Source organism: Coregonus lavaretus, assembly GCF_964263955.1.
Source record: "Coregonus lavaretus genome assembly, chromosome: 22".
In the NCBI taxonomy this organism is placed as follows: domain Eukaryota; kingdom Metazoa; phylum Chordata; class Actinopteri; order Salmoniformes; family Salmonidae; genus Coregonus; species Coregonus lavaretus.
Genome location: NC_140009.1, coordinates 28,330,879 through 28,341,171, shown reverse-complemented (window position 1 = coordinate 28,341,171; position 10,293 = coordinate 28,330,879).

Here is a 10,293-nt window from a genome sequence, read left to right as displayed (position 1 = left end):
AAGTAGCTACTGTTATGCATCTGTTCAGTGACTAGTTAGTTGTCCTGTGTTCAGTTATGTTTGAGATTTGAGCCACTGACATGAGATATTAGTGTTTGGCAATTGTGTATGGTCAAGTAACAAACAGTGGTATATAACTTGTTTCATTATTGTTAATTCATTTCTGCAGATGTTAATGTCAAGCATGCATTTAAAATAGGTATTTACTGATTGCTGAATGTTAGCATCTGTCTGATGGTGGCATTTTGTGGTGCTTAAAAACAAGGAAAGGCTGTGTGTGAGAGATAAACAGAGAAAATATGCCCACGCACAGAGGGTGAGTGGTAAACAGATAAAGGGAGGGGGACAGAGAACGAGAGGAGGGGGGGGGGGGGGGGGGGGGGTTGAAGAGAGATGGGGAAGAAGAGGGGCAGAGACAGAAAATAGAGAAAGAGGAGGAGGGAGAGTCAGAGAAAGAAAGAGGTAGAGAGAGTCAGTAACAATGAGAGCGAGAGAGAGAGATGGGGGGTTGGAGGGAGAGAGAGAGGTTTATGGGGGAGAGAGAAGGGTAGTGGGGAGAGAGAAGGAGGAGGAGAGAGAGGGGTAGGGGGACGGTGGTACTTTGATTCGTCAGTGACACTCAGAGCCTCCCAGTCAGTGTTATGCTGATTTCTCTCTCTCGTTCTCTGGTACATTAGCATCACCCTGGCCTTTTCTTCCTGGCTGCACTACAATGACCCACTGCATCTCAGAGGAAATGTGTGCAGGCAAATGTACTGTCTGTCTGTGTGTGTATGTATGTATGAGTGAATGTGTCTGTTAATACATTCCTGGCTCTCCACCTGGCCTCCATGAGTTTATCTGAGGACACACATTTCCTCCCTGGAAGGTAGGTACCATAGACAGGCACAGTATTTGGCTGCATGGTGTGGGGCTGTAGGCAGGGTGTGGGGCTGGGGCTGGCTGCATGGAGGATCCGTTCTGTCTGCTTTCAGTTCAGTGTTGGGGATTAGAGGATTACATGGCTGGTTCATGGGGATCACTGTTGTTGATGCAGCTACATGACCTTACAAGTTATAGCTGATGTTATTTTATTGGACTATTTTAGTGTAGGGATAGTGTACAGGCATGACATTTGATATAGGGGAACTACACATGCCGAAGAGAGAATGTTATTTGTCATATTTACCCATTCACTGTCTGCATGTCTCGGTCTCTCTCTCTCCATTTCTGTGTGTCTGTCTGTATGTCCCTCTCTTGTGTTCTCTCAAATATGTTATAATTGGTTAATTTGTTACTGTTTTAATTACATGTATTTGACACATCACCTGATGTGTAGCGGCAGGTAGCTTAGTGGTTAAGAGCGTTGTGCCAGTAACCGAAAGGTCGCTGGTTCTAATCCCCGAGCCGACTAGGTGAAAAATCTGTCGATGTGCCCTTGAGCAAGGCACTTAACCCTACTTGCTCCTGTAAGTCGCTCTGGATAAGAGCGTCTGCTAAATGACTAAAATATAAATATATATAAAATATGTGATGTTGTTGTCAGGGAAATGGCTGCAAAAGCAACATTTAAAAGTGTGACAGCAGTGTTGTATGTGTCCATGCATGAGTTGATGTACTGTAAATGGATGCTATCTAACAAGGTTGAAGCACTCTCTGGAGTAGATTTAAATGACTGTGTTTTAGATTTAAATGTTCTGCATTGTGGGTCTCTACTGATTAGATTAAGGCAACAATGTCACCCCTTCTCCTCATGTGGATTGTGTCAAGCTGGACTTTTGCTTAGATCACAAATAATGTATTGCATCTTACCACTACTGCTTATAAAAGTCCATTATGTGAATGGCCACTCTGGAAAATCCCTGGTTTCTAAAGCTATAATGATGAAAGATAAACTCAAGGCTTTATTTACCATTTTCCAAGAACTGCATCAAATTAAGGCAGAGATTAGGTCAGGGTAGCGGACTACACAGTAGACCTCGATATTGAGTTACCCTTGATATCTGCACGTCTCTAAAGCTCATTCAGTACCACGGAGTCTGGTTTGTTAGACCGAGTCAGGTTTGTTAGAGTTATTTCACAAAATTGTTTGACTGAGGTTGTATTTCACACAATCACGTGCTTGTGTGTTTATAGGGCAGGGGAGTAAAGAATTTGTGTTTATTGGGAGATGGAGTATGTATGGAAATGTTTAGATGCGCCTGGATAGAGAATGTATACGAGGGAGAGGAGGAACAGGGCACACAGGGTGTGTGTGTGTGTGTGTGTGTGTGTGTGTGTGTACAAACCATTAGGAATATTGAGTAGGACCCCCTTTTTTCAGAACAGCCTCAATTCGTTGGGCCATGGACTCTACAAGGTGTCGAAATGCTTCCCACAGTTGTCAATTTGGCTGGATGGACCATTCTTGATACACAAGCAAACTGTTGAGCGTGAAAAACCCAGCAGCGTTGCAGTTCTTGACACACTCAAACCGGTGCACCTGGCACCTACTACCATACCCTGTTCAAAGGCACTTCAATATTTTGTCTTGCCCATTCACCCTCTGAATGGCACACACACAATCCATGTCTCAATTGTCTCAAGGCTTAAAACTCCTTCTTTAACCTCTCCTCCTCTTCATCTACACTGATTGAAGTGGATTTAACAGGTGACATCAATAAGGGATCATAGCTTTCACCTGGTCAGTCTGTCATGGAAAGAACAATGTTCTTAATGTTTTGGAACACTCAGAGTATATAATACTGCTGTAATCTGAATGCTGTTGATGTTTACATGATTTATATCTAAACTAAAATCTTAAGAGGGCACTTTTGTGGATTGCATATGTAAAAGAGTTAAATACTTAATTGTAGATGTTAGTACTAGCTTTTTGATTTTTATGGATTTGAGCATCATTGATGTAAGCAACAGTAGCATGCTGCAATCCTACGTAATGTCTGCTCACAAACATGAATCAAACCATTACAAGCTAACTGCCTGTGAATGGGGCTAACTAACTGAATGCTGCATAACACCTGCAGTCGCCCTGACTATGAACACACCAAAAATAATCACCTCTCCTCCCAGGAGAAGAAAAGCTCTCTCTTACCTCTCAGGGACCCCAATATGGATAATTTGCCAAAGAAAAGTGGGCACTGGTTCAAGAGGTAAAATATATTTTTTTAATTAAGCAAAAGCGTAGAAACTTTGTAGAAGTTAAATGTATGAAACTTATAATAAGATACAAATACAACAGCTCATCAGGGCTAGATAGCCTAGTAGCAGAGCCACTGCAAACCAATGGTGTCAGAGACAACCCACAAGGTCAGTTTACTCAAAGCTTTATTTTGAATGACAACCAAATGTTAATGTTTGCGTTATGCGTATGTTGGATTATGTTCTGTTTAAATGTATGTTTATTTATTGAAATATTTATTAATTCAGTTGAATGTTTTTTTATGTTGCATTTCAAAATGTGTTTGAGTTCAATGCCAAAATTGCTCTGCTCTAACTGTATTGTACAAACTACACTTACGTTTATGTATCTATATATATTTTTTTCAGTGACATTTGATATTCCATGTAGTAGTGTTATTATTAGTTAATAACAGGGTGATTATGTAATATGGTTAGCGGGGAGGGGGCATCTGAGGCAGAGTAGAGTGATGATGACATGAGTAGCTGGGGCAGTGAAAACATTTATTTGCATTCCTCTGGGCCGTTCTCCTTCCCATGGGAGCAGAATAGTCTTAAGGAAGGCTCTCCAACACTCACGTGCCCATTAGCCTGTCTTAGCGTACTCTATTTGTCAAGACGTCATCCAGAAATTCTTAGGGAATTCTTACCGAGATTGTAACAGAGGAAACGGAAGCAAGTCTAGTAGGCCTAAACTATTTAATTGTTAGCACTGCAGCCAGTGAAAATTGACCAGGGGGAAAGGGGGGTATGTCACAAAAAGCTGGACTAATATTCCTAAATACTGACTCAATGTTCTTATAACCCATTGTCAATGGTATAGCTTCTGTAATCAATTGGACAATCAACTGTCATTTCTGAATGTTTATCAAAGTTACTTAGCTATCTAATTGATCCTGCTTTGTTGTTATGTTAAGATAAGGAGCCTTTACACATAACAAGCACACAATCATCCCAAACAATGGCTGTCAATGAGAAAAGATAGAAGCTAGCTTCCTCCACTGTCCCTGTCCCAATACTGGGTTTGAACCAGTGGGCCTCTGATCGCAAACACCTCGTTGACAATGTACAAACCAGTTGAGCTATAGAAAAGGATCCAATTCGATAACTCAATTGGCAACATTTCAAGCTAGCTCTGGAGTGAGTTTACGGCACATTCTTATCTCCGTTACACTCACCCCTTCTAAATTCGCTACACAGCGAGCAACCCCAGCTGTTGAGCTGAGCTCAACTGCGGATCCCGGTCTTCACAAAACCAGGATAACCAATGTCAGTGTGCTGCTAACAGTTTAGTTTCCCACACTGTCCCCATCCCCATACCAGGCTCGACCCGCCTATACTTTCTTTGGATTGGTGGATACATCTCATTGTTGTCATCCTTCTATAAATATTTGATGAGGGTTGTTGAGGTCAACCGCCTGTATTCAATGGAGAGAGACGCTATACTACTAGCCTCATGCCATGAATATGCATAGCCAACTCAACTCTGATATCACGTGTCCTACTTATATCAGTACACTCTTAACAACTTAAGCATTACGAAACTCTATTCTATTTGATCAAATAAACCTCACATAGCAAGTAAGCCATACATTTTTTGGTTGACCAAACTCGACACACGCTCATTGACCTCAATACAAAAACTCCTTGCTTGGTGAGTGAACAACAACAAAATGCCACCTGCTGGAGGGAGACAGATTTTCTGCTGAGTTGGGCCTCTCTCTTCCTCTCTGATTGAATGCAAGGGAAGCCAGCGAGCATTTGGCTTACCTTGATCAAAATAATAGCCAATCAGCTTTGAGCTAAACTGAGTGTGCTCAACTGTGAATGGTCCTGGCGCACCAAAAAAATAACAAATATTGTTAAGGGAAGCCAGTTTGGATTTGTCTTCACACTAATCACATCAAAAGCAAAATGTCATTGACAGAAAAAACGTGAATTGTTGCATCAAGTTGTGTTGTCCTCCGGTTGCTAGCTAAAATTGGCCTTTTCCTAAATTAGCAATGGATGACGATAGGGATTTGGACTTGTGGTTTTACCCAATTCTCCTTACTGGCCAATGATTATAATGCCGATTCTGATCCAACCATAAATTCATACATTGTGCCCCTGGCCTGAAAGGATGAAAGTTGAATATGTAGTAGGCTAATGTTAAATAGGTGGCACATCATTGCCCATGAAAGGAAGTTAGGCTAGCGAGCAAGCATTTTAGCCAGGTAGCCTAAGACAACAAAAGTGAGGAGGATGGCATTGGTGTTTCTCTACAAGTAGGGTGAGTCAACATGTTTTTTGTACTTGCACGCACGCACTAGAGAAATCAGAACCATGGACAGCCACATCATATTTAGCTTATGTTGACTGGACTAAATTGTTTTTGGTATCTTTTAGTTGTGGAGGCAGCTCCTGTTTATTTTGCGACTTGCGGTCACAATCTGTGGTTCTAAATCAATAGTTGTTAAGTAGTCTGAAAATGTTGGAAACATTAACTTGCTTGACCATGCTGTAGGTCATGTAACGGTTTGTTACATGCAAAATGCTTTGTGGACTTCACTGCTCTCTGGTTTTGTGATGAAACAAAAGTGTGGTTGAATTTATTCTGCCACTGTCTTCTTATTGTCTCGGCCTTAGGCCAATATATAATTGTGGCAAGGCATATGAACTAACAGGTTATACAGTCGTGGTCAAAAGTTTTGAGAATGAAACAAGTATTGGTCTTCACAAAGTTTGCTGCTTCAGTGCTTTTAGATATTTTTGTCAGATGTTACTATGGTATACTGAAGTATAATTACAAGCATTCCTTAAGTGTCAAAGGCTTTTATTGACAATTACATTAAGTTTATGCAAAGAGTCAATATTTGCAGTGTTGACCCTTCTTTTTCAAGACCTCTGCAATCCGCCCTGGCATGCTGTCAATTAACTTCTGGGCCACATCCTGACTGATGGCAGCACATTCTTGCATAATCAATGCTTGGAGTTTGTGGGTTTTTGTTTGTCCACCCGCCTCTTGAGGATTGACCACAAGTTCTCAATGGGATTAAGGTCTGGGGAGTTTCCTGGCCATGGACCCAAAATTTCGATGTTTTGTTCCCCGAGCCACTTAGTTATCACTTTGCCTTATGGCAAGGTGCTCCATCATGCTGGAAAAGGCATTGTTCGTCACCAAACTGTTCTTGGATGGTTGGGAAAAGTTGCTCTCGGAGGATGTGTTGGTACCATTCTTTATTCATGGTTGTGTTCTTAGGCAAAATTGTGAGTGAGCCCACTCCCTTGGCTGAGAAGCAACCCCACACATGAATGGTCTCAGGATGCTTTACTGTTGGCATGACACAGGACTGATGGTAGTACTCAACTTGTCTTCTCCGGACAAGCTTTTTTCCGGATGTCCCAAACAATCGGAAAGGGGATTCATCAGAGAAAATGACTTTACCCCAGTCCTCAGCAGTCCAATCCCTTTACCTTTTGCAGAATATCAGTCTGTCCCTGATGTTTTTCCTGGAGAGAAGTGGCTTCCTCGCTGCCCTTCTTGACACCAGGCCATCCTCCAAAAGTCTTCGCCACACTGTGCGTGCAGATGCACTCACACCTGTCTGCTGCCATTCCTGAGCAAGCTCTGCACTGGTGGTGCCCCGATCCCACAGCTGAATCAACTTTAGGAGACGGTCCTGGCGCTTGCTGGACTTTCTTGGGCGCCCTGAAGCCTTCTTCACAACAATTGAACCTCTCTCCTTGAAGTTCTTGATGATCTGATAAATGGTTGATTTAGGTGCAATCTTACTAGCAGCAATATCCTTGCCTGTGAAGCCCTTTTTGTGCAAAGCAATGATGACGGCACATGTTTCCTTGCAGGTAACCATGGTTAACAGAGGAAGAATAATGATTTCAAGCACCACCCTCCTTTTAAAGCTTCCAGTCTGTTATTCTAACTCAATCAGCATGACAGAGTGATCTCCAGCCTTGTCCTCATCAACACTCTCACCTGTGTTAACGAGAGAATAACTGACATGATGTCAGCGGGTCCTTTTGTGGTAGGGCTGAAATGCAGTGGAAATGTTTTTTGGGTTAAATTTTGCCATTTTCATGGCAAAGAGGGACTTTGAAATTAATTGCAATTCATCTGATCATTCTTCATAACATTCTGGAGTATATGCAAATTGCCATCATCAAAACTGAGGCAGCAGACTTTGTGAAAATTTATATTTGTGTCATTCTCAAAACTTTTGACCACGACTGTAGAGCAAAGAACGCTATTATCACAACACAAAGTTATAATATGGCTTTTTCCCCCTGGTTTGGCTTCCCCAGTGGTTTTACCCACGCACCTCTACTGCAAATTCGATAGCTCCATTGGTGACATTTCAAGCTAGCTGTAAAAAAAGCTTACGGCACGTTCTTATTCCGTTACACTTGTGGAGTAGTAGTTGTTTTGGCTGTTTCTGACTAATTTAAGGCACGGACACACCGGTAGCGTTTGCCGGCTGAGAGTACTTAGAACCTCTGAACAGAGTGGCAGATGTAATTTGCAAACCGATTCTACATATTTCAAAACAACAAACCGAGCTCGCCATCATTCCGCATTCAGCATGAAAAAAAAGTGTTCTATTGAAAAAGTTTGGTTACTAGCTACCTTTTGAATTTGGATCCCATGACGTGGTTAGCCTCAGTTGCTGGGAAAATAGCTTCAATGGCTTTTTACAAATACTGATGGATTCAACTAACAAAATAATTGATAATTTGACCAGAGAGGTCCAGAACCTTAAGATCAGTTTGCAGTTCTCCCAGAGAGAGGTGGATTTCCTGAAATAGATTTGCAGCAAGATAACAACAAATTAAGTCCACGTGAGATGACATCAGCACTGTCTTGGAAGCATAATTAACAATGAATGGAAAAACAGACTATCTAGAGGGACAATCCAGGAGGAATAACATAGTTGTGGATGGCATACCAGAGTCTTCACATAAGAACTCGGCTGACTCTGAGGAGAAAGTAAGAACATATATCAGTGAAAAGCTGCAGATGGATCATAAGTAGATTGAGGTGGATGGAGCGTGCCCACAGATCTGGAAAACCTGTAACCAGCCCAGGTGACAGACCCAGGCCGATAGTGGTCATGTTCCTGAGGTTTAAAGACAAGATGGCTGTTCTGGAGAGAGCCAAGAACTTGAGAGGAACTTGCTTACATCCGCTACGACAGGCTCATTGCCCACTCTCCCTCCCAAAAGACTGGGAGGAGTGAGAGAGCTTCCAGGTCAGTAGCTTCAGTCCCACATCTCACACACACACACCAACTGACACTCACAAGTGCCTGATTGACTGACTCTATTAACCAAACCATGTTCTTGCCATGCTTTGTGCGTTTAATTTCTTTATATTATGTCTATCTCCGATTAGCTACCCAGGAAAGGGCAATATTAATATATGTAGCCTTAGAAATAAGGTTCATGAAATCAATAACTTGCTAACATCAGATAACATTCATATATTGGCAATCTCTGAAACTCACTAAGATAATTCCTTTGATACAGCAGTAGCAATACAAGGATATAACATATACAGAAGAGACAGGAATGCTTATAGGGGAGGTGTTGCTGTATATGTTCAGAGCGATATCCCTGTAAAGCTTAGAGAGGACCTCATGTCTAATGTTGGTGAAGTGGGCCTTAAAATAGTGTATGAGCTCATACAAAACGTTTTGTAATGACTCCTATGTTGAATATGTAAAGAAATATGTTTTGGTCTGATGTGTGTAATGAGGAGCATCCAGACGCTGCACTTGATGCATTTATTAAATTGTTTCTTCCAGTTGTTGATAGGCATGCACCTATTAAGAAACTGACTTTTAGAACTGTTAAGTCTCCATGGATTGATGATGTATTGAAACATTTCGTGTTTGAGAGAGATGAAGCAAAAGGAGTGGCTAATAAGACTGGCTGCACAGCTGATTGGCAAACTTACTGTAAATTGAGAAATGATGTGACTGAACAAAAAGAAAAGAAACTGTATTATGAAAGATACTTTATATAATTTGGAGTACTTTAAATGAAATTAAGAAAAACTAATTCAACTCCATCTTTCATTGAATCAGAAGGCTCATTCATCACAAAACCTTTTGATATTGCCAATTATTTTTAATGACTTTCACTGACAAAGTGGTCAAACTCAGACATGAAATGACAACAACAAACTGAGCCATCATATTCATGCATAAAATACCAAATCATGAAAGAAAAACACTAATTTTGAATTCTGCAAAGATATTGTGGGACAGGTGGAAAAATGATTGTTGTTGTCATCAACTTCCAGTTAGAAACCAAGGAAAAGTAATGGAATCCTACAGTAGAAACATATTTACTTTGTGGAGGGAGTACACAGATCAATTCTCTATGGCATTGAGTAATGTTGTTGTGGTCCTCAAGTCTCTTCGAGGTTCATTCAGGTCCCAATTTGTATTTTTTGTCGTTCCTCTAACTCATTCTAACACCCGGGCGGGCCCGAGCATTTCTGCCTCCATGCAAAATGGTTTCTAACTCACTGCTCATTTCATTTTAAGGAGCTTTTCGCAATTTCATTTTAAGGAGCTTTTCGAGGGTGAAAGCACTTCAAAGCCCCCTGCTTTTCTTGATATGCAATTTATGATGACAAGGCTATTCACCGTTAAGTTCACATGCGAATGTGGAGGAGAAGCCATGCAGAATATTCAGATGTGAATAAGAGATGTGAGATGTAGCCTAAATGTGAGAGAGAGACTCAGTGGTATGAGAAGAGGCAGTTTTCGAGGGCTGGTAAGATAAGGTATTAGGTCTCAAAGCCCATGCAGATCATGTGTTTATAATTATCTAATTTGAAAGAGACATCAAGGCACATGCATCATTGGCAACCAAAGGGTTGATTTCCAGGTCATATATAGATTCATGACTATGACTAATGCAACTACATTTACTGCATCTAAATGTTTCATATGCTGACAGAAACCAATTCCCAGCTAAGTCAAGGCATAGGCTATACACAGCAAATACAAGTCAACGGAAACCGCAGGATTATGGTGACATTTACTTGTCAGCTCTGGGTCGGTGGAGGATGCTTTTACACGGAGAGCACACATGCGGTTCAACTCACTCCCATGACCTCAAGGAATCTCC